Raw genomic sequence first — 22,702 nt, 5'->3', positions numbered from 1 at the left:
AGAGTGAGATAGAAACGTGAGGTGAAAAGTATTTACGTAACGTAGTAAATCTTACTAATACGATAGTAGTGTGTTTAACACACAATCACCAAACATATAAATATCGCGGTTACTTTAATGTAAAATATTTTGCGCTTGCAATTTAATCGATCTAATACGGCTCGCAAGACTGTTCAACATTTAGAATGATAGATGCAAAATGAATATCTCAAACTATTAGATATATCTAAGGTAAAAGAGAATATCGATGTGTGATGAAATTAATATATGCATACTATATATCTTTGCAATACCACAACAAAATATCGAAAGCTTTAATAAAGCCAACTGCACGTTATTATACGAATATCGATTTATCGGAGAAAGTTGTTACGATTTTATTAATTACCGCAACATTCGCGCAAATAAGGTTTTTGAACGCGTTATTAAAATCGGTTTTTATCAAAGCTTTGTCCAAGATACCGATTTTATGAAATACCCGAATTTTCGAAGATGAATGTAATAAATAGATTAATAATGTACTAGCTCTAGCAAGATTGCTTATTGAATACATGATTTCCTAAGCTTTATGATGGTTTTGCAATTATGTATGAAAGCAACCGCTAATAACAATTTCCTTAAAAATACATTTGTATTGCGTGTTTAAACAATTAAAAATATAAGATTAAAAATAGCAGAGCTTATCAAATAGTTATAAAAACAAGGAACAAAATTTCTGCCATCAGGAATATCGATTATATGGCTTGCGGTCATAACCCTTTCGCAAAAAATTTGCAGATTACTTTATTTCGGAAGTTAAAAATGATCGGAATTCGATAAGCAAGTTAAATCCTCTGAATTCATTAACTTAAATTTTTCGAGTAGTATATTCGTTCTCAATAGACGGCTAAAGTTACGAGAATTGCGGTATACACCATTCACACGCAGTAAATTTGCATAGAAGTTGGTTTTCGATGGAAAACAATGTAAAAGAGGGATTTTTGAAGTTTAAATGTACGCAGTGGTTTGTTATTAGGGATAACAACAAGTATGTTAAAATGCACTTGTTTGTTTGAGTTTCATTGCAAATGAGATTTGCAAACATCAACATCAAAATAAAATTATATTATTAATTGACCAAACAGATATTATCCGTGTTTATCTTATACAGTAAACAATATTTTTCACAACTAATATACGTAATAATATTAATACACATTTTCAAAATTATTTCCGATATTAACAATAATTAAATTATACACTTGTATAAAATAATTATCATCAGAAATATATATATAAATAAACATAACTATTAAATTGTTTGGAAATTTATATATGTATAACGCGATAATATTGTCTCTTTATTAATAATAAGCTCAATAATATTTATTAACAATTATAAATAAAAATTTATTAAATACCAATGACTCACTCTTTAATTTGTCGAATAAAAGATATACTAAGTTTAAGCAATAATTATTAGATATATATACTGCATATTTGTTTTAATGCTACATTATTGCAACAATTGCAATAGGCACGAATAATAGCATTATTTATTACTAACGTCATATGTAAACCTACATAAGCACATCGCGCGGAAAATCTCCTGGTCATATTTTACTCGTGTATCCAGAATATTTTGCTATATATTCTCCACGCTGTTTAGTTCTCTCTAGAACGCAATGGTATTTCCCCTAAGCAGAGATATATATGTCGTGGTTATTTCGTTCTCATTCCCGTACATATATACGCTTACCCCTTGCTGCAGCCCATTTGTGCATATCTGCTCTCGAAGATAGATTTGTCGTAGAATAATAAAACTTAACTATCTATCGATCGCGCATCCAGCCACCTGCGCCTAGATTCCAAGAGAATTTACATAATTGTCGTATGAATGTTCCGAGCAATGTAGCAGTATAGTCGCAAAAAATGCAATAAATGACTATTAAATGTTTATTTTTCTGTTCATTTCATGTAATATTATTATATCTTTGTTAAAGAAAGGATATACACACAAAAACACATTATACATATATAAAGTAAACCGTGAAAAAACTATTGTGTATGAAAGGTAAAAAGTAGATTCTCCTCATTTAATTTTTATGAATAAAAATGTCAAAAATAATTTATTTTAATTATTTAGATGTCATTAAATTGTCATTTTGCCATACTAAAATTATTAATCAATTGATATATTATATTATTTATATTTTAAAAATTGCATAGCGCTTTTTTTTTAATCGCATACACAGTGAAACTCAAACAAGACATTTTAAATGTATTTTATGTTAAAGTAAAATTCATTTGAAATTAAACAAAGATCTAGATCTCATCAATTGTAACATTCTATTTTTTATTTACACCGTGCAAATAAATTTATCGCGTGAAGTAAATATATGACAAAAATGATATTTTTTCTTTTAGCAAAAAATTGTTGAATGATGTTGGAATATTTTTTTCCATTTTAGCTTTTAACGTCAATTTGGTCCAGGCCTGCTTATGCAACGATGCATAATATTATAAACATAAAGTAATGTTTTGTTGCGAGCAATATATACATGACTCGTTTTATCAGCATATGATTAATTTTTGGTATTAATTACTATTTGTTATAATGCACCACCTTTCTTATTTTAAATGGTGCGGAAAATAATTTCCCGCAAATCCGCATCGTCATTTGCGGCCTCAATTCCTCGCGCGCGCATGCAAATTACATGTTAATTAATCACATCTGTAAATCACATGTTACATGTGACGTGTGTTATGCTGCTGATGAAAAGGTTAACTCTTAATGACACGAATATTGTACCCAGCGTCATTTTCAGCAGAAAATGAAGAATATCAAGCGTATTGAATTCTTAAACGCGCGTTAGCTTTATAAATGTTACAATTAGTTTATCTCCAATTTTATATTTAAGATCGATTGCGAAAACGACAAAAAAAAATATAAAAGATTAATTCACAGCACAATTCTTTTTTCGCTTGAAATAATAGTTGAGAAATTAGAACAACTCGGCGAAGCGTCATTAATGTGAATCGTAAAGAACTCAACATTTTCTTATATAAAATCTTCGTGGATCTTCGTTGGAGTTTTTATTTCCGTTTAATAATCTCGCGATATTTTCAACGAAAAACCCCTGTAAAATAGCTTTAGCTTATTCGCGCAAATAACGCTCTTGCCGCCACTGAACACATCGACGAAGATTGGATCGTTGAAACTCGACCACGTGGGAAATCATGATTATCGTTAAGTCATAATCGACATTTCCTGCAAGTGGTCGAAATTCAGAGGGGACAAATATTTGCCGCAAGGCTCAATTAACTTGTATTCGTTTGATTACAGGTTGTCTCCGTCCACCATTACGCATTGTCGCAATGGAATACTGGTAACGGGGATGATGAGAAAAAAGGCCATAAAAATCGAGCAAATCCGTTTCCATGTTCTTTCCTGCCCTCTTAAAACTGAAACGACGCAATTCATGGCCGTAACCCTCGATATAGTCTACAAAATGCGTATCAAAGAGTTTATTCCACCAAAAAAATGTAATACCCTTTTAATATCTGACTTCCGCTAAAACGATTTCACGTTAAATTTAATAATAATTATATAAAACATATAATGTTATTTCCCCCGTCAATTTTTATTGATATAGACAATATATATCGCGATATATATAAAATATTCTGGGTATACATCGCAGGTATCTCATTTCATTTCTCTTTTTTTTAGCAAAGTTGTGTAAAATAAATGTTTCTTTGATAAAAACTGACAATAATTTTGCTTAACAAGATTTAATCAAATATCCTATATATTTGTCATTATTCCTCTGCGTAGAAAACAAGGATAAACTTAATCAAAATGTACGAATAAACATCCTATGTAAATTGCAAAGACTTTTTGCGCAACATTCTACGTGTTGTATGTACTCCCCTGAACGGGGTTAAAAGAGTTATAAAAGATTGCGCAAATTCCTCCTTTTCTTACACTCGCATTCAAAGTGCCGACCGCAAAAGCGAAGTAACTTTTAAGTGCCTAGCAAAAGGGGGAGTTTACGGACATCTGTTTCTCCAAGTTCTCGCCGCTCTTCTTATTTTCGATGCTAACAGCTCTGAAAGAGTCGTAGGCACCGTCTTACATAACGTAAAGGAGCAATATTATGGCTAAATTAACAGTAAACCGTCTGTTTCCTGCAAACTTTTAATTATATTTTATATAGCAATTAAATGTTTGCTCAACACGAAATTACCAATTTTTATCTTTTGTATTATAATATTTTTGTCCCATATTAATTGAATTTTTATCGAAATATATATCATATAAATTAATTTTTAAATTAGAAAATTCTCTCTCAAAAAAAAATTGTTATATCTTTTATCTTGTGGATTAAATAACTACAATTTAAATTATATAAACTTTAAACGATGATGTAGCTAAAAAAAAAGTACATCTAATATGTAATATACTAGTTATTACATGAAAAAAATTATAATTACCAATATAAAATTCATAGATAAAGAATCGAGAAAAAATTATTGCGAATTCTAAAATCGAAAAAAAATAAAGAATCTTGTGATTACTATTTAAGAGAACTCATAATTTTAAATTTTCTATTCAATAATAAAATATTAAATTATCGATTCTATCAGATAAACATCGAATATGATTTAACGAACACTAATATGTATTAATGTGCAAATTTACAACTTGTCAAAAGCGAGAATCTGCAATTTTCATCGATATTTCGATGCGTGAGAGAAAATAAAAATGCTGCATCACTGCATTTATTTATCTCGAAACTGACAATGCACAGCCGGTGACTTTAATAATATTTCTCTCGCGCGCGACCGTTTCTCGGATATATACAGAAAATATTAAGATACTTTATGCCCGGTTTTATTAAAATTTTACATGCTTCCGACTCGGTGGAACGTTTTACTGCAGCTGCATCGCGCGCGACTGACATTCCAGAAATCATCTACATTCTGCGTATGTCGACTGGAAAATATAGTAGGCCACAAATTGTGAATCAATGATCTTTATGGGAATTTATTTTCTTGTTACGCTCCGTTTATTATCTTTCTTTGATTTATCGGGGTATGTATCAATCATCGAGACGTATCAATGGCTAACGTTATCTAACGATTTCGCAGTAAACTTTGTTTATGACGAAAAGTTTCGATATACTATATTATCGCATATAATTCAACGAATAAATAATTATTCGCTTTATTTTTATTCGTGGAAGTAATTATTCTACGGTTCTCCGCGGCTTTGTATATAGACTACTCTTTATACAAAAGTCCAACATGCTTCATCTCATCCTCTGCATTAAATCAGACTCGGATTTCTGGAGTAGAGCATCCGTGCAAGAACCGGTGGACGTGCTGGCGAGTGATTTCGCCAACAAATTTCCCGCGTCTGAAGCTCTCGGATGCAGAAATATGCAGATTCCCTTCTAGGGGTTAATTCCGTTTGTAGGAACAAAACGGGGTCAGCTGTGCTCCGCGAGCGTTCAAGGCGTAAGGCAGTTTTTGCATTATTTTCTTGACTCGACCGAAAACGTTGCGCGTAATTACGAGGTTACACTTTTACAGATTGTTAATGACACCCGCGGTGTGTCCCTGCGAGAATTCGTTTTCATTCAATCGCAAAGTTTTCTACGATATCTTTCGAACAATTAAATTATCGCCGTACTTGGATCGCACACTGCATATTAGTTTTAAAAACACTCTATAGATAGAATGTATAAGCACAAAGTTTAATATCTTAGAAATGATAAAATTGAAGTAAAATAGCCACGAGATATCCAGTTGACGTGCTGTATTCATTCCAGATGTCTAATACGAAAAATAAAATTTAAAAAAATATTTATTCGTAAAAATTGTTTAACTGTAAACCTTTGATATTTAACTAATATATTGCAATTAAATTTCCATCAACTTTTGTTGTAAAGACAGTTTTAAAATTTATATCCATAATTGAATGGAATCCTGTGCATCTGTATGTGCTTATTTATTGAGTAATATATATACAGTTATATATTTTCTCTCTCTTTTTCTCTTTCTCTTTCCTTCTCCCTCTCTCTTCAGTATCACACCATGTATGACGCTATATAAACGTGACTTGCGTTATATTCTATAGAGAATTCTGACAAAACGCGCACATGTAACTAAAACCGCAATCATGCATAACTCTGTAAAACTGCGTTCGATTCGTTACGCTGAAAATATTTCTGCATCCCGCTAACTGACAATAACTGAGCATTTTATAAAGTAATGTATATACTCATATCCGCAGTTTTAATGCACGAATACCGTTTGTAAATACCAAACCATGTTTCAAAGAGAAGCACGTTTTAATTCATAATCAACCGGCAGAATTGCAGAAAAATGTCATAAAAAAAATAATATTCAATTATAAATCGTCGTTTAAAAAAGTGGACTCCAAATTAACGTTTTTTCTTTTAGCAAAATTTTAAATATTAATATAACATTTAATTGCCAAAATATTTAAAGTCAAAAAGTAATAAAAATGTAAAAAAGGAGATAGTCATAAATTTGAAAATACACTCGATTTAAATTCGAAGAATTAAGGTAGATAAAGCATAGTAAATTTACTGTAAATAATTACGATAGTTGCCGAGATGATTATATTCCCCAAAAAAATAAAATCATTATCTCGATTAATCGAGAAATTAATTGCGGACAATAATCCGATCTAAATCAGTTCCGCTGGTCCGCTTGCGGTATCTTTGTGATAGTTTAGCCCGCAACGTTGCGCAATTAAAGTTTAATTACATTTGTTGTGTCGTAACGACAGCAATTACGCAACATAACAGTAACTCGGCGTCGCGTAAAGCATAGCATCATTATATCGATACGTCACTAAAGCTAAGTAACAGATTAATTTCCACCCCGCTGTGATGCAATTGTTAACTCTGCCAATAGAAACTTATCGCATACGTTGATTATATACATGTATATCGCTCAAATTCATCAATCAAATATCGTATTTCAAGGTATAGAAAGTAAAAAGTTGATGAAACTGCTCGTGTCAAAATGCGCGCACTGCCATATATATATATACTATTGTCCAATAAAATTAGATTCATTCAAAACAGTGTTCACAACTCAAATATTTATACTTGGAAAATCTACGAAATTCTCTCTTTGCTCTCAAAAATTTATTCTCTTATTTATTTAGTCAATAATCTCAAAACTGAAATTCTTTGTTAAACACCATATGCAAAGTCTAATAAATCACTGATATTCAGAGTATAAAAAATTGATGAGAAAATAAAAATTGAGATAATCAAAGTCAATTTTTTTTTTAAATAGAAAAACTTATTTTTCAAAAGTTAGAGTATTCGCTAAAAATATTTTTAAGTATAAATATATATCTCTCTTCCCGTTTATTTATTTCGTAATTAGCCTAATAACAGTTTTTAATACAAATGTGAATTAGTGCATGTTAATAAATTAATCTTGGTTAAAATTAAAAGAATTTAATTTAAAATTAATCTCTTTTAAATAAAATTTGTTAAAAAATAGCCTTTTTCCATATCATATTATGAAAAAATAAAATCAAACTATCAAAATAAAAAAATAAATTAATAGAGGATGTTTCAGAACTCATTTATATTCTCGAGATTTAATTAGCGAAGATTTTTTAAATTTTCTATATTGTATAATTTCTCGAGTACCAAAGTTTTCAAAATACAATCCCGATGTGCATTATATTTTGAATCATAACCCCTGCAATTGAATGCACATCGTTGATCCAGTTCGGCGGATCCACATCAGTTACAACGGTGAACATCCCTCACGACACTCCCGGCTCCGCGTCTACATACATAAGCTATGCGTGCGTGTTTATGCAAGTTGATTACCCGTCGCGCACAGCTGTCGGGAATTGTCCGATAGACAAAGGCACGAGGATTCGCCTCGTGGAAGATTTGTGTGAGTGATTGCGTGGCATTATGGCATATCCTGTACAGCGCGAAGGATACTCTTCCGCTGGATCAATATTCCAAATCGATTGTAGTAGTTATGAAACGTAATATTGAGACAAGCGTTATCGAGCCATTGATATATCAACCAAAATTTTCTAATGAATAAAATTTATGCCTCGATATTTTAAATTTATTTTTGAAAAAATAACTTGTATCAGCTACTTACCTATTTTAACAGAGAGAAACTTATGTATAAAAAATAGGTTCAATATACCATTAATCATCATCGATGGGAAAATCGAATTGACATTAGAGTCCCGCGTTACGCGTTATTATTACAATATAAACTTGCTAATTTGCAGCAGCATTATCGATTTCTGTCACGCTCCGACGCTCGCATGTAAAATGCATAGTGCTTTATATTCCTGACAACGAGCACAAGATTCGCATCTCTAACACCGAAGTAATTTAAACTCCGCTGTTGTTGACTTTGCGGAAGAAGTTTATATCTTAATCGTTAAGACATTAAAGTTAAGACATTCTGACATGACACAGATTTATGTTCCGAGTGTAACTGGAACATATTAGTAGCAAGTTCTAATTAACTAAATATTATATTACGATTTTATACTAATAGATAACACATGTGTATAGTATTTAATTACTTTAATTACACTTATACCTTATTTCGTAATAAATATGCACTTGATTAATTTCTACTGTTTCGCTTTTGATATAGAATAATGCGTTTTAAAGATTTAAATAACAAATATAGTTCGAAAATTAAATCTTTGTCGTAATTTTGCGAACACGAAAGAAGTTAAATGCCTCTCAACTCTTCCATGTATTTTATTTAAAAGTAAAGATAAACAGATACGGCGAGATACATGCTGTGACTTTCGCCAATCATTACCATATTTCATCGCAAAGAGGCGCATTACTCGCTCGCGAGGTGCGAACGATAAAGTCTTTTAATTTACTGGAAATACAAGAGAGCCGGTGCTTTAAGAAAGATGAAGTGCGGAATAAATCTCGCGAGTAACGCGCGCCGCGCCAATTCGAGAACAAACGGGAAGAATCGCGAGGGTAAAAGAATTTTTTTTCGCTTTGAGGCTGTACCGCGACAAGCGCAATTTTATATCAGCCGGCAGCTCCGAGTCATGAGATAGGAAAGCAAGCCCGGATATACTCGAGAGCGTTGTCATCCGTTCGCTATCGAACCCGATCATATTTACTCGAATTTTTTTTCTGCTTCCTCGATTTTGTATTATATATCGACTGCTTGGAAGAATACAAACGCGAAGCAGGTGAAGCGATTCATACTATACAAGGTGTATCAGAATAAAAGAAGTGAATCATGTGTGTGTGTGTATCAATTCAAAAAATAAACATTCTGTATAATACTTGAAAAATTTTTAAATTAAGAGAGATGTGAATAGATAACAAAATCTTATTCTTTATTTTATTTTGAGTAGAAAATGTTTACTCTCCACAATTTAAAAAAATTGAAAAATATTTACCAACATGAGAAAATCAATAAACAGTGAAATTTTGTAAACGCAAATAATTTTAATATTTCTGTCAATCAATTTTTTAATGTAAATTTATTTCGAAATTTTGCTTTTAAGAAAATAATAAAAAAAAAATTCGTCAGAATAAAATATTCCGAAAACAAACTACTCTTAAAATCTAATGAATTTATTTCATCATTTTGTTATATATATACCATTTCCATCTTTTGTAAAAGACTCAATTTTTATAATCTTCATAATTCAAAACTCCTTTCCAATAATATATTTTATGTCTTGACATTTTTAAGGAAAAACTATTTCAGTTTTCGAAACACTACCATAATACGACAATAAGTAAACACCTCATATAATGCTTTAATTGTGATACACATGGACTATATTCCTCCTTGTATCTGTTTGGAGTTCCTCAACATCACTGGGGTCGATCTCAAACAGTTGCCGAACTTGAGGCGAACAACGTCGATGCAGTATTTGGGTAACGACACGACCTCGTCTTACGATGTAACCGCGTCTTCGAAGGTATAATATATACGCCACGTAAAACACCGAGCCATTATACCATGACGCAGATGCGAATATCGAATTCCGGCTTTGTTTTCGATAAGAAATGCCGGTGAAGAAACCGCATTTATGAGGAGATTTCACACGATACATCAATATATTCTTGAGTGCACTGCACTGAGCTTCGCAATAATAAACGGATGATTGATGGATATCTCATTCTCAATCTGATAAATATTATACGATTATTCTTTTTTAAACAAAATCTAAGTGTAAAAAAATAAATTATTAAATTATAACGATGGACTTTTGTATTTATTTTGATTTTTCTTTATAAAAATTTTGAACATTCAGTATGCTATTTATTACATAATTTTATAGTATTAATTTTTTTAATATCTTGGCAATATTGAATCAAAATTCTTCTCTAGACACACAAGCATATCATTAATAAAACACAAATATATATATTGAAATGTGCTTGTAAAAATAAACAATATTGAACGCACTGATGCATTTTCAAGTTCTATATTTTCTCTCTCTCTCTCTCTCTCTCATCTTCAGCCATATATTACCTCGTGACGCATATCGCAACTTTGACGGTGCAAGAAATATCGGGGGTTTATATCTCGCAGCTACACTACCATCGAAGCTATCCCGTAGATCAAACAACGCGCACTTGTCCCGAGTTAAATTCGATAGCGGATGATGTAAATGTAATATGTGCGAAACTCGCTAGCTTTCGCTTCTCGCGATTACTTAGAGAGAGTTTGCCACCACGGAAGTGCCTTCGGATACCAGCGGTAACAACCTGCGCGACTTCTTGCCGTCACCGAATCGTAAGATGAACGACCGCACGTTTGAGCGTAAACTTTGAACGTTGTCCGAAACTTCCCTAGGCACATCATAATCGTGATACGACTTGAAATGACGATTCCAACCGAGAAGGAAATTCTGACGAGCGAGAATTTTATTTCTTAAATCCATCATAGCGACAGCTCGGGGATTTCAACTTTCATTATTTCTTGTCTCATTGACATATCCGGTTATCAATAGCGTAATTACCTGAAGCAATCACGGAATTTATAATATTAATGCAAAGCATCAGAATTTAATCGCGAGATTAGAATTTAATCTACAACTTGATCTCGATACAAATTAATTATGTTTCCTATCCAATTTAGATTTTAATTCTAATTTCTCGGAAAAAAAACAGATAACAAATTTGGATTCTCTCTCTTTCTTTTTCCAAATGAGCTCTTAAAATATCGAGAACGAGACTTTAGAAAGATATATAAGGCACCGGAGCAAACAGCGCCTCGGCGAAGAACGCTAAATAGTCCGAGGTCCGATCAAAATTACAGTAGTAATTCTCTGGTCGGGGAGCAAAGAGCTGGAGGCAGATATATAAACAACCGTCGGTCTTTCTCGTTTCTCCTCCTCCCGGAGGAACAATTTGCCCGTCCGCTTCCTTCCGGCCGACTGTAAATCCCGGAGCCGCGAAGCGACATTACGAGAAGTATCAACTTCATATCTCGTCGCAGCCGCCGTTTAAATCAAGCTACCAAAGCTACCCACATTCACGCCTCTTCAATATACGTATTTCAAAGTGTTTTATGAATTTACTCGAAGTAATTTATTTTTTTTATAGCGAGCAACATTATTTTTCGATCTTTCTGATCCGTCAAATAAACACGAGACAAACAAAAGGATTATATAAATTTTCAAGAAATAAGTCCTGCAATTTCAACAGCCAGAACGCGCAAACATATTACGCAAAAAGATGTCAAGAAATGAAAATATTTGTTTGAAGTATCGTATCAAATATATTCGAATCCACACGACGGCACAAAAGATGCAAAAGCGTCGATTTAGCAAAATACACATCGAAAAAATCAATCGCCTTCGTATTTATCGATTATTTATCATAAAATGTATACAGTTTTACGCGTTAAATGATTTATATACATTGCTAAATTGTTCATTACGCGCAAATTGACGCGTAGTTTCGCTCACGGACAACGTATGAAAAGCCGGCTTAAGCGTTGCAATCAAGCAAGGTAAATACATAAAATGACGCGCGTTCGCGCAAAACATCATTATCGATGCAAAGAGGCGGCACAAAGTGATTTTTTTCAAGTGATGATCCTTTTTACAACACGCTGGCGATAAAAGGGTTGTGTTCGCGAACTGAACGAACTCGACTCGTACAACGTAATTAATCGATAAAATCGTCAAATGCCGAACTGTGATAAGATAAATAAGTACGGTGCAATTTTTTACGCGATTTGCTTAAATAACGGTTATAAACGTATGGCATTATCAGTTCAGTGTTCCCACGAGAAGGTTGACGGCGTAAAAAAAAACGCAATCGGTGATTAAAACCTGCGATTTATTAAGAATGCAAAGATCGCGGTTGTTGCGAAAATATATTTGTGCTATCACCGTATCCGACAGAGCCATTCGTTTCACATTAACCAACCACGAGAACTGTACACAAGTATGCGTGATGCGTACATGTATGTGTAATTGAGAGAACCCGGGAATTTGTAAATTTGCGATGCCCAAATGACTCATCAGACATCAAAATACTTCAACACATTATTAAAACATAAAATTATTAATACAATATTAATCTTCAAAAAATGATAAAATATAATTTTAAAATATCTTTTATATTCGTCGCAACATTTCCAATAAGGAAATTTCCATTTTAATTAACAGCATATGTAAAATAGTTATGAATATTAGTATTATATATTATAATACTTTACATTATATTGTAAATTTTGACTGAATATTTAAATATTATTTTCCTCGCTATGTAATTTTATTTTAATTTAATTGCAAGGATAATAATAATAAAAAAGCTTCATTTAGATTTAAATAAACTCCTCCATTTTTCAAGATAATATTGCTTATCTTTTCGTTATACTATAAAAAATACTAAATCTTTTCTCATATTTTTTTGTTCGCTATCGTATTATTATTTATTATTATTTAATGTAAAGAATATTCATTATTCAATATAAACACGTTTAAATATTTTTTTTCATTATTCATTAATCTCACGTTTACTTTGTTAATCTTTTTCTTATTTGAAGTTTTATTTGTATTTTTATAACTCTAGCATTATCGATTTATTTAATCCAAAAGAAATAAAAAATGCGAAATCTTTTATATGCGGGAATAAATGAGCAAAATCGCGATTGCGTAATTAAGCCGGTGAACGTGCATCGTATGGCCGCGGTTCCGACGGGACGAGTTATTAGTCGTGACATTAGTTTACGGCATGAATACGCCGGCTTAATTAATTGGCAGCTATTCCCCGGACAGCGTGTAACTACAGATTACCAATTATAGCGACACCCTTCGAAATTTCCGAGAGATGATCGCCTCCCCGGCTTTTCGATCAGTCGCGCGATACGAGGCGGGAGGAGCTGATTTGATAATATTTACGCAAATCAAAAATATCGAAAATTCTGGAGCCATTCGGCACGTTTGTAAAACGCTTTTGTATTACTGTACATTCGTTTTTATTTAATGTACATTGCGCGCCAATTATATGCCTGCAATTATTTCATCATCGAGAGCTTATTATATGACATAATTTATTTGCCTAAATTAAATTTTATCAAATAAAATTCTCGCGGAATTTTTCGCATTCTTTAAAATATGTTTAAATTATTTTTCATTAAAAAATTGGCTCGTGTAAATTGCTATTAATTACGATTGGGTTCAAATGCGAATCCAGAAAACAAAAAAATAGAAAATACAGTTATGTCTGAATTGTCAGCAAATAAATATAAATAATAATAAATAGTAAATAAATGTTTATTATTAGTTGATGCAAGATCGTAGCAGCCTCGACGATTGGTCCAAATGTTATTGTATATCCATATCACTAAATAAGCGCTAAACGTTCACTCACACGAATACGCATTGAAAAAAAAAATTCGGTATTCCCAATATATGTTTGCGCGTGAGATTCGACTAGAAGGAATGGACCTTTAATATCCATATCTTTTAAAAAGTCCGTATGAAAATCTCATTTTCCTCGCGTGAAAAATAATAAATTTTGATCGCGAACCCTCGTATCGATAAAAAATAGCTAATCACCATCGCGTACCTTAATAACGTCTAGAAATTCATTCGATATTTTCAATGCACAATCGCTTGTCGTATAATTCGAGGAATTCATTCGATTCCGATTCAGAGAAAAATATGAAATAATTTCGACGAGATTTTTCAAGATGATGTACTGTGAGACGTCACTAATTAAAACGAGAGATACCAACCGAGTAATACCAATCTTCACCTGGCTCATCTTGATGTTTCGACGAAAAATTATTAATAATTTTTCAAGCTCATAATATGATGAAAACTCCGTATTAAAATCATATTTTCTCATGAAAAATAATATACGATTAATTTGATTTACGCGGCAGCAAATGCATTCGCGACATATTCTTTTCGATCGCAGAAAAAACAGCTGATCACTATCGTGTACTTCGATTAATACGAAAGTCTACTCGATATTTTTGGTGTACGATGATCCCCTTTGTTACACGATATACGTAGTACTCTCGACACACGTTTGCATGCGAAAAATACTGAGCTATTTTGCCGAGATCTTTCTGACGCAACGCGCTATGATTAACAATAGAACGTATGACTACGTCAATGAAAACAAATATTGTAGTACCAACCTGTGCCTCAACTGTTCCTTTGTTATCGCGAACTAATCAGCGCAGTATGCTGATAGTTTATTTCAGAGTCATAATATATTTTAAACTCTATATTAATTCCATATTAAAACTAATAATTTCAAATGCACAATTTTGAAACTCAGAATTAAAGTCGTATTAATATTTTTATTAAATAAAATTTCATTAACAAAATTTAAAAAATTTTTATGCATGCTAATAATTTCAGATAATTGTTTTATCCAATTAAAATCTAAATCAATATCCATTAAATCAATTTACATTCCCATCATCAATTCCCGATGCGTTTATGCAAGGCTTAAAAGTGATCTCGACGTTTCCTGCTTCGCGGCAAATTATTATCGACGTCCTGAAAAAACTCAATTTTTATCAAGTGTTAATGTACTATTTTATCTTTATTATTATAAAAGTAATGAATAAAAACAATGCATCTTAACAATAACTTCACGGATGACGATATTCCATAAAGTAAATTAAATAATATTTTAATGGCTTGCAAATGTTGTAAAATAAACTTGATTTGTTATATTATAGTTTTTTTTTATTATAAAAACCAAATAAGACTTTATTCAATTTCTCTGTCAACATAATTTCAAATTAATAAGTAAATTTATTAAAGATATTAAAGATTTTTCTTTTTATTTGGCTTTTTCAATATATTCAAGTATATGTTACATTTCTCATATAATTTTACGTAAAATAATAATCCAACAATAAAAAATTTATTATAACCGATAATAAATAAAGAAAAAATTCGAAATAGTATTTTTAGCTTAAGTTTCATAAAATCTTGTTGCGATATTTACAATTCGCATTTCTCTATCTTCATTTATCATAAAAATATGTCAAAAACATTCAAATAAAATTCATAAGACCGTTCGCGCTGTTTAAAAAATTCTAATAAATTATCTGAAATAATCCAGCGAAAATATATGATGGATTTAATTTATCGGATAAATTTCACAGAATAATTGGCATTTCCTGAGAAAATCATCCTTTTAATTTACATTGACAGTGACAAGTGAAACAGACAAGTGAAAATTCACGATTAAATCCATTTATCTTTCGAATGTAAAAGTTTACGTTTCGAACGTAACGCGAATATATCGGCTTTTAATTCAAGCTAAATAATATATATCAAAGTATACCTCATTTTATTATAATATATTAATGTATTTTATTTCATTATAATATCAATATTTGGGAATTTTTGTATAAATTTTTAAATTACTCTCAATATACATACACACACAAAAATCTTTCTTAATAGTAATGCTTCTTTATCACGATGTATTTTTCTAAAGCTATTTTTCTACAAGATTAAAATAGCCGTTTAATTACTGACAAGTAGTTTTATAAACATTATTTCTTGCATTGACACTATAAATGTATTTTAGTAATTTACGCTATTTGCATTAAATGTTAAAAAATATGAATAACAAATTTCTTAAATAGTTTAATTATTGTCTTTAATAAATATTTTGTCGCTCGACATGTTGAATGTAAAATAAGATTTAATAAAGCTTTTCTTTCTTTAATTCTCGCATTATTTGAATGGCTATAAAATCTTGAGACACGTATACCGATTTTCGTAGCCTTCAACAATTTCTCTTGCAAATTGCATCGTTAGAAGCCATTCTAGCGAGATATGCGAAACTCGTATGCATAAACTCGCTTAGTTGGCTAAGTGACCTGTAGTTACTACTAAAACGAAGAGGGGTTTTCCTTTTGTTCGAGCGAACTCTACCTTAAGGTGATGCGTACTGATGAACAAAGAGCAAATGCGAATCTCGACAACAGATCGTATTTCTGAAACCCGAATTTCTTGCGAAGCCTACAAATAACACAATACAATGATTGTTTCCACTTCGTATATTTTTTTATTTATTGTTTATTGCGAAGCGGCATAAAAACGATAAAAGATATATTTATCTCTTTAGAATATATTTTTAAATCTTTTTAACATTTTCATTCATAGAAAGAGATTTGGCTTCATGCATACGGAAATCCATAAAAGCTACTTGTTACCGGGCTTTTAGACTTGCTGTTGAACATGGCTGCGAGATACAGCTTACGTAAATTTGACTACAAAATCTGACACTATAACATCCGTTAACGTTGGCGTTGACGCAAGTTGCAAACAGGAACGCAATCAATTTTCGCTGCAAAACCTTATTATCATAAACTTTCCTTGTAAATGGAAACTGTCTCCTGTCTTCCATGTATTCACCTATACGTTTATGATGATGTTACAACAATTAACATAATTTGTACATTAATATACAACGATAACACAAAACAACTATTATATTTATATAAAAAATTACAAATTAAAATAAATAATAATTCTAATTACAATATAGCGGAATTAATGTTTTTGTCGTAGTTAATCTATTATTAGTAATTTTTTAATTAAAAGTGTGTGTTTAAATTTCGTAAGCTTTTGATAAATTATGTCCTATTCAAAAAATAAAAAATTATGGAGAGAGATAGAGAGAAAATCTTCTCTTAAATAAATTATATCACACATTATATTTTAGTTAAAATATTTATTATACATAATTAATAAAAATAAATAATTTCTCTGTTTTATTTTTCTAAATAGCGTATTTTTAATGCATTACGTTTTAAATCTCTTTTAATGTTGCAGCAAACGAAAACGCGATGAAACAAAGTAAATATTAATACTATTCACACAATACATACTATTAAAGTCTGTTTAATATATATTTAATATTTATATGCTATTAATATCTGTCCCCACAGACGCCCCTTTGCACACAATTATTTTGCACAATTTTTATACACGAGTTTTCTCATTTACACAACGGCGTAAAAAATACTATCTGTTCGTCTATCGAAACTTCAAATTTATTGTTCTGTTTTTATTTGACATTTCGTCTGACAAAAAGACACTATCGAGCAGCGCCGATTTACCATTTCGATTTTGCTTATTGAGGAAAACGAATTGTTCGATATTATCCTTGCGGTGAACTAACTCTAATAATATTTTTTTCTGTGGATTTCAAATAATGGAATATTGTATGTGAAAGTTATATTTGCAGAAGCTATCAAATCCTCAATACAAACAATTTTTCAAAAAACGCCAAACACACTCCGGATATTATAGTATCACATTCGTCGTAATTAATATTTTAGGCATTCTGTATATTCGCTTTATTATCTTTCATGTAATTTTCAATTTAATAAATTCTGAATTGTTTCATTACTGAGAATAAACATGACGTATTTCCATATAAAAATTGAGTTCGATAAATTGATACGCCATACTGAAATAAATACCATAAATGTTGCGAGTTTATTATTACATCAAATTAAATTATTATCATATTAAATTATTAATTATTATTATTTCTCTCTTGTGTCATTTAGTATAATATTCATCAAACTATAATGTTATCTAATTAACATCGGCAATATTATCGTTATCAATAATAAAGAAAATTTTAAAGTAAATGTGAGAAAGAAAATGTCTTCTCACACACGTATTGATATGTTAGAAAGAATATTCTTATTCATACGTCTTTTTATCAGAATATAGATATCGTGGAAAAATGTAGATTGCTCCTCCGAAATCATGTCGTTCGAAGAATGACTCTATTTCGTCGCCAGAATGTGGAATGACGAGGCGTCGTCGACGCACGCTACTTCACATTCCATGACGTAATGCATAATGTATACATGTATATACATTATGCAGTTCATAGTAAATCATGAGTCCAACTGCAAAAGGGTATGCTAATACTGAGAGGCAAAAAAATACTGACTGGAGCCGCGGGCCAAAAGAATATTACGAAATAACGACGTAAAGTTAAGAAGTTTTCAACGAAGCCGGCGCATTCTTTCTTCCTGACGTGTTTCGTCTTCAACTAACTGTATTTGTAACGCCAGTCCTTCGCACGGAACACTGTCACCTACTAGCGTGGAGCTTATGTAAACTGTCCGAGAGTAAAAACTTTCTTTTATCTGGATATATAAAACGCGAGTCGATTCTTCTCAATTATTTAAAATTCGATGCAAAAGAATATTGACAGTATCACGTCACCTCGTTGAAGAAAAAAATCTATGTTAAAAAAAGTTAGTAATATCGTAAAATACTACTACAGAGAGATCTGTTATTTGCAAGATACAAAATATAAAAAAATATCTTCATTGTGCTTTCTCTGGAAATAAATAATTTATTATTTACGAGAGTAGATTTTTAATCCCCATACTTTTCTCTTGCATTAAATTTTCACTTTTAATTTCGCTGTTTTTATAATTTTCCAAAATATTTCTTCCTGTTTACATTCTCTTTACTATGCATCGGTGCAAAGTACACTTCGATATGTTGAGTCCCCGTTCCGATCTTCCGGCGAGAGAGACGGCGAGTCGATGGTTGGATAAACGGCGGGGAGCCGTCGAGACCGCACGCCGCTTAAAATTACGGACGACGGAAGTTGGTCGAAAGTTGGGCGAAGTTGGCTCATTCCGCGCATGACTAACTGCCCGCTCGTGTATCCGAGCTTCCGTAAACTCCACGAATACCTGGCCACGGATACCCTCCCCTCCTCGGAAACAGCCGCACGGCACACTTTCCGAGGGTGGCCACGTGTCTGTCCATTTCGCGTCTCATCCATTTCGATTTACTCTTCGCTTCATATTTCTACGCATTTGAGCGCTCTTATCCTCCTCTCTAAGGGAGGGTTTACTAGATTTGTCGGATATTTTTTCTTCCTCCGAAAATCAATTTTTTCAATGTTTTTAATATATCGATATCTTTTATACAACAGAATAATTGAAAATAAATTTATTTTATTACAAAATATACCTGTTTATTTTATAGCGAATGACATATGACGTTTAATATTTATCAAAATATGAGAATGTCCATATAAAAATGTCCACGTAAACAATCGTAAAATTTTCAGAATGGCTTCATTGCAGTTTCAATCGCGTATGTGAAATCGCGCAACCATCGATTCACGTCCCGCGGTAGATATCTTTGTTCTCGATATTTTATCACAGTTCCCGCGTTTCTCTTGTTCGATATTTCGCGCAAGCATAATGGATACACCGCGTACATTGTCGGAGAGAATGTAGGTAAAAATGACAAATATATGAAATGATATGCAAATCCTAGTAAGAAAGACGGATCCCGTTCTCGTCGTCGTCATCGTCATCGTCGTCATGGTATTTTCACATTTCTCAAGCGAGTCACGAAAAGAGCATTGCGACGTCTCTCTCTCTCTCACCTATGGCTTTTCCATTAAAGCTGCATCATCAACACCGGCATGATGAAGTCTACGTTTTCATTGTTCGCACGGCATTCCGCTCAGACGAATGAGAAAATCAACTTATCCAATTTTCCCCCGACGAGACGGTCGCGACGGAAACGTGAGAGAGAAAAATCCTGTAATCGCGTCGCGCGCCATATATACATCCGACGGGTGTTCCGTTTCCGGTAGAAGCCCGCGCGACGTACGTATCACTCATGTTGAAAGCGCGGAAAGTGCACGCGCGATACGCGAGTGTAAGCGTGAAAGTAACGATCTTCCTGCCGGGACCTCTTTTTAATGGAGTCTAACCAATTCCACTAAGACGTCTGCAAACGCAGATGGTGCCCGCATAGGGACGAAATTGGTTTAATATCCTTATAGCGTGCTCTGGTAGAGGCGATTTTATATATATATAACATAATATGATATGAAAAGTAAATGGAAAGAACGGAATATAACTTTGCTTTCCACGTATTTACTTTTTCATTTCAAAAACATACAGCTCTTTAACGTGTTCGTAAGAAGATGATAAAAAAAGGACACTAGAAGATTTTATTATATTAGCATAAAGTAATAAGGAACGACTTTTTAAATAATCAAATGATTTTCAAACAAACTCTTTGCACCAAAATGCAATTCATTAGAACTAAATAATATAATATATAATATAATATATAATATAATAACTAATCTATTTAAAATTATTAAAAGAGTAATTATGCGAATAAAATAGTTTATTGCTCTGTGTATATCTATTATCAAAGATCATCAAAAAATAAGATGTCATCAAAAGACGTATTATTATCGCGCGTTAATAGTTTTATTAAATAAAATACTGTAACGATGTAAAACAAAAAAAGAAAAAACATTAATATTTTTCAGAAATAAGTGATATAAATGTAAGTATATCTTAAATACATTGAGCACTCAATATATAACTTCACATACACATTTGTCGCGTAATCAAGTTAATCCTTTAATTAAGTATGGCAAGTATCTCGTAACGAGTAAATCTTACACACAATAGGATTAGACTACGTTATTAAAGTAAAAACGTGAAATATGCTCCACGAGACAATGAGTGGAAAACACCGGAAAACACGCAAGCATTTACGTACGTGGATTAATTAAAATAGAGTTATGATATGCGAGGCTCTCCTTAAAACAACCGCTTTTAGAGAAGCTGTTTCTCCAGCTAAATCTTGATGAATGCTAATGTGCAGCATCCAACTTTGCATGCACACGTATCCTGTCATCGCAAGACAAAAAATGTGCCTTAACTCTTTCAGATTTGCGGTCCTCGCAATAAGTTAACTCTTTTTTTTTTCATTTTTTTAAAGCAAAGCGTATGTGTTTCTTAAAAATATACAGTATCATTATCTCTCTCTCAATTTATTGACATATCTCATGCTGTAATTTAAATCATACAATATTTCTTTTACTTTAGATAGATTAATAAATAAAGAAAAAATGAATATGTATCAATCTATTATGCTGTAATGAAGTTATTATTAAATCTCCAAATTTTGCGTTTTATTTCAATATACTTAGATATCATCATCGCTCGTATAATCGTTCTTACAATATGCTCGACAATGTACTTGTTATCCGTGGCTCTCGATATTAAGGTGTGATTTATCTTGGTCCTGTCTAGAGTTGGGCACAATTAATCCGCGGCTACCTCACAGCCCTCGAATGACCCTTTGTGTTCTCCAGTAATTAAAGCGCCATCGGCTTTATTATAGTAATGTGTGGCGCAATTAAGTCACGCGGTACCGGAGCACGATGATTCGTCGGGACACAATAGCGATATGACCCGATTTCGCGAAAATGTCCCTCTCGAAAATATGGTAGCAAGTAAAATAAGAGGGAAAATGTGTGTCGCACTTTGCCGCAAGGATTACGTTACGTGCGCTCGACTAAGTTGACTATTTATTATACAAAATATATCACATACTCTAAGCATGTGCATACATGCGTGCGTGTGAACAAGTGTACAAGATTATAGTAAATTTTTCTACATAATCATATCTTTTCTTGAATCGAGATTTCCACTCTATTATTTATGATTGAAAAGACATACCAGAGAGACTGCTGGAGCGCAAATAATACGCGGGAAGATATATTATCGTACAAAATATGATTATAATGACCGTGTAAACGCTACAAAAAGTTGCACGAAATTCGAAGATCGATGAGCTTTAATCCAATGCACAGATAACAGCGCTAATGCGCTGCCGCAAAAAAAGTCTTGTAAAGTCTGGGAATAGGAAAGCCGTGATCTTCGCGGGCAGCTGGCTACCGCGAAATTGATAGCACCCCGGGCCGCTACTGTTAACCGTGCGACCAGCAATTGTTATTAAAAAAAAAAAAATAAAAAAAAAAAGGAGGGAAAAGAAAAGAAAAGAACCCGGACGTTTACGTAATCACGTACATCATGTCGTTGCACCATAAAAGCGCGCGGTTGCTCGCGATTCTCGGCAGTGATTAAGGCCTGATTTATATCTGTCGTCGACGTAGCCGAGCAATTAATAGCGAAAAACAGAAACGGAGGTGCCGGACGAGAATTGCTCGTTCATCACGCGAGGCTCGTTCCACCAAAACGTAATAATTAGTAGAACGTACGTCACGAGTTCTTACCGGTCACGGTGATACATCTCGTCGTATTCTTCGTTAGCGCCCGACATAGATTTAATTAATTTCCGCCTTTCCCTCTAGAGAGAGAGAGA

At 32.3% G+C, this 22,702-nt stretch overlaps 1 protein-coding gene across 10 annotated transcripts in view; it reads right to left on the bottom strand.

Moving 5' to 3' along the window:
- Nucleotides 1-22,702, bottom strand: part of LOC115235805 (venom dipeptidyl peptidase 4) — a 386,957-nt gene that overhangs the window by 230,808 nt on the left and 133,447 nt on the right. The window lies entirely within an intron of this gene.

This window comes from Formica exsecta, unplaced genomic scaffold (genome assembly GCF_003651465.1).
Source record: "Formica exsecta isolate Colony F162 unplaced genomic scaffold, ASM365146v1 scaffold235, whole genome shotgun sequence".
Classification (NCBI taxonomy): Eukaryota; Metazoa; Arthropoda; class Insecta; order Hymenoptera; family Formicidae; genus Formica; species Formica exsecta.
The sequence above is the reverse complement of the archived record's forward strand: the minus strand, read 5'-3'. Positions and strand labels throughout refer to the sequence as shown.